Genomic DNA, 4,039 nt, shown 5'->3' on the forward strand with positions numbered 1-4,039 from the left:
TCACTAGGTCTGGACGACTTACCCTGCTTCATTTGTAGTCACTGTGGATTTGGTTGAGTTCATGTAAATAATAATGCAAAGATTATGATCTAGGTCTGTGAAAGTTTAATGAGATTAAAAAAAAACAAACACTGTTTTTAGGAAGTTGATGCTGCAAGGGACTCTGCAATATTTCTATTTTACAATTTGTGTTAAAATGTTTTTAATACATACAAATCCTGGCAGACAGATTTAATTATCTCTGACCTCTGCCAGGCTGATGTTTCCCTCTGTTAGTAGTTATAATTCTAAGTTATGCTAAGCTATTGGGCTAACAAACCTTCACAGTTACTGCAAAGATGTGAGTGTAATATCAACCTACTCATCTTTGGTTTTGTAATAAAGTGGAAAAAAAAACATTATTTCAAAAGGAGGTAAACTTTTTATTTATTTTTACCAGATATTGAGGCTGGAGGCGGAGTATTAAAGGCACAGACTAAACAACAGAAAAAGAAAACATACGGCAAGCACTTTACAGACATAAAAACACAAACAGAATAGAAACAAAAAACATAAAAGCGAGACCAGCATGCAGGCCCCCTCACAGGCATATACACTTTTGTCTCACTACCTCCTGGCCTTTCCCAGCATGCTTTGCTGTGATGGGTGACTTGATCCTCGTTCCAATCCCAGCACACGCCTCTCTGAGGAGCGGCGATGTCACTGAAACATAGAGGAATAGAAATCAAATCTGTTTGAACTGAGAGCAAGCGAGGGAGTGTGCGCCAGAGGACAAGGCAGTGATAACGGATAAAAGAGGAGGGGGAGCAAAAGAATGATATTTGAATTATGTAACTCAGCTCAGGGATGATTTGGACGATTCCACCGTTGACACCAACATCATTTCTCATTACCTGAGAGCTGTGTGTGCCCGGCGCTTTGCCTCGTCCCGCGAGTCATCTCACACTCAGCTATCAGAGAGAGAAAGAGAGAGGAAGCAGAACGAGGTGAGATGCTCGGGAGATGAGGGACAAAAAGGCTGAAAACGCACATTTGTACAAACTAGAAATATATGAAGCGAGATGTTCACAGATTTAAATTACTGTGGAAGATTGACTCTGTTCACAGGTTTTTTTTACATACTGTTGCCTGCCTCATACACAAATCAACCAGCTTCAGATAAAAGACTGAATCGTCTCTTTCCATGTATGACATTGCTCAAGCAAGTCTCCACAAGATCAACAAGGTATTTTAAATGCAAAGTGATCTGCTTTGTGCCAATTAAAGCCCAACATGGAAAATGCCTTTTATTTGAACTGGAATAGAATATACTGTATTGTTCATTTTCATTGTGCTCGTGTATACAATGGCATTCTGTTTCACAGCTCCAGAGTAGAGCTCAAGTAGAATAAGATAGAATAAGTCAAAGAAAATCATAAACTACAGTTTGTGTAAACAACGCTGGATAGCTAAATTAACCGGATAAAAGAGTAAGTAATGGTAAGCTTCACACTCTAATCTCTTGACACCTTTGTTGTACAAATTGTATCTAGTTCTAGAATGTGTATACAGTAGTATCCTCTGTTAAATGACTGTCAAACTCAACATCCGATTGTTCATAAAGCTTTATTGAAAACATATGTGCCATGAAAAAACCCCTAAATAATTTCATCAGAGTTTCTCTAGGTTAACTTTGGGATATGTATTATAAACTCTGGAGTGACTCTACAGTATTACTTCTACAATAATAAATGTCACTGTGTGTTTCTTAAATGACACACTCTGAGAGAGTGCTGCACTTACCTCAAATTGATATTAGTCACTTTTGAGCCTGAAGAACATAAAGATGCATTTTTGACATTATTCCTCAAGAACACTTGGCCCAGTATATTGTCAATGTAAAACACACACTTCTCAACAGCATTGAGCTAATACAACTAGCATGCACACAATCACTCTCAAAATCTCCAGAACTACATACATAATGAGGATTTAAAGTCACTACATAAGAACTGTCAAATGTTTTTCCTCCAAATACAAGTACTGGTACATTTTATACAATTAGAAAACATAATTCTCACAACCTCACAGGAGAACAGCCTTTTGACTAAACGACACATCAGCAAATTTTCTTGGGTCATTTCACTTACAATAGGAACACTAAATGAGCACACATTGTGCACATTGTATTATAATGCTGATTTCTCTACCATTGACTTTAATGATGGCACTTTCCTTTTTAATCAGTGATGTTGTCTGCGAGAACACAGATTTACTGATTATTAAATTGGCATATTGTTCCAAGCTCTGCTGTTGTTTTTAATAGCCATTGAGTTTTCTAGCACACATTGGCCACATTTAGCAAGGACCTCTTTTGTGTAACTTGTTCCTTAAGTCTTTGTTATTCGTTTCTTGAAGTAGAAATTATAAAGCAAAAAGTTGTGGATGCTCCTTAGCTTTGATTTGTACCTCGGCATTTGAAGGACACTTCGATGATTTTCAATGAGAACATCTTCATTAAGCAAACTGCAAACTGTGACTACATTATTGATGTTGTTGACGTGGGGCTGATAGTTTTACTTGAAGTTGCATTGTTGCTCGTGGATAAGGGAGTCGGCTCTCCCCATCACGCTGAACACACACTGATCGTTGCACTCTACATGCATGAGTTGTGCCAGTCTTCTCCTCTGCGCTGTGTCTATGTGGGGGTGGTTGGTGCATGGCACATCGCTTAAAATAGACATTCACTCTCTTGCAAGAGGAGGTTGACAAAGGAGTGAGAGGGAATGAAAGCGCGTGAGGGAGCGAGAGAGTGTGACATAGACAAAGAAAGGCAAAGAAGGAGGAGGGGGGGGGGGGGGGTTCAAAGAAAAAAAGACGGGCAGAGAGGAAGACAAATCCTCTTCACCAAACTAGTTCTCAAAGGAAACAAACACACACATCTGTAGGAGTTTGAAATGGAGACAGAGGGGGAAAATGAATATTTCAGATGATGGGGATGAGGAATGTATCCAGTAAAGTGAACAGGGACAGGTGCAGAGAGGCGAGATGAAGTGCAGGTGACAGTCATAAAGCTGCAAACAATGATACTGTACCAGTTAATTTGATACAAAGTGAAAGATCTGCACCGGTAGACTACTTTAGACCACCTAGTACGTTTGGCTTTTAAATGAATGAATCATATTCAAAATACCATGATTATGTCACAGAGGGAATCTTCAACCATGTCAAATATTTCAAATGTGATAAAATATCTTGCATTGAGTCATCATTTGCACCTTCCTACAAACAGTGTGTAACAGATACAACATGAATATGGTAAAGGTAGCATCAAACCATAAATATCCACATCAAAGGCCTAATGGCTCTTTTTCTCATGAGACTTATTTTAAGATGACTTTGAATCCCAACGATCGAAAAAAAAAAAAAATCTTGTCTTACTCTGGATGGATGTTAGTACATTCCGTCAATGTTAATCTCTACTCGCCAACGCCTTAAGTTGAGCAGTCAGCAAAATGGAGCAGGCGTGTGTGTCATCTCTCTCTCTCTCTCTCTCGCTCTCTCTCTCCACCCTCCCCCAGCTGCACACATCTTTCCAGTGCTTAAGATAAGTGACAAGACATCAGAGCCAAAGATGCGCTTTAATGCCAAGAGAAAACTCTGTGCTTGCACGTGGGTGGATGCGTCTTACTGAATGTGTCTACGTGCATGCAATTCATGCACACGAGTGTCTGTACATTTAAGAATGCATACACGATTGTGAGTGTACAAAAGTTACTTTAAGAGTTGAATATTGATGTGTGCAACACTATCATTTTATTTTTGCCTGGTTGCATGCATGTTTTCCTGTTTTTGAAATATATGTGTAGTGCTGCCGGTGTGTGTTTATATGTGTGCGAGTGCCCCTCTCTTCTTGGTAAGGTTATCCATCACTCCGAGCATCAGATGACATCACCATCGACCCCCATCCTGCAACTCTTACCCTTCCACCCACCCTACATTCTCCTCTCTGATGGGTTGGCTGGATGCCACCACCCACCTTCCTTCTCCTTCTCCACCT

General features: G+C 39.7%; 1 long non-coding RNA gene across 1 annotated transcript; it reads right to left on the minus strand.

The window, feature by feature from the left end:
* Positions 1–760: 760 nt before the first annotated feature.
* LOC306822671 lies at positions 761–3,508 on the minus strand. Its single transcript, XR_013778915.1, has 3 exons — positions 3,421–3,508; positions 1,783–1,810; positions 761–950 (listed from the first exon to the last, which is right to left on the minus strand). It is a non-coding gene; the product is annotated as an uncharacterized lncRNA (long non-coding RNA).
* Between the last annotated feature and the right edge of the window lie 531 nt (positions 3,509–4,039).

The sequence above is a fragment of the Symphodus melops genome (genome assembly GCF_947650265.1).
Source record: "Symphodus melops genome assembly, chromosome: 4".
Taxonomy (NCBI): Eukaryota; Metazoa; Chordata; class Actinopteri; order Labriformes; family Labridae; genus Symphodus; species Symphodus melops.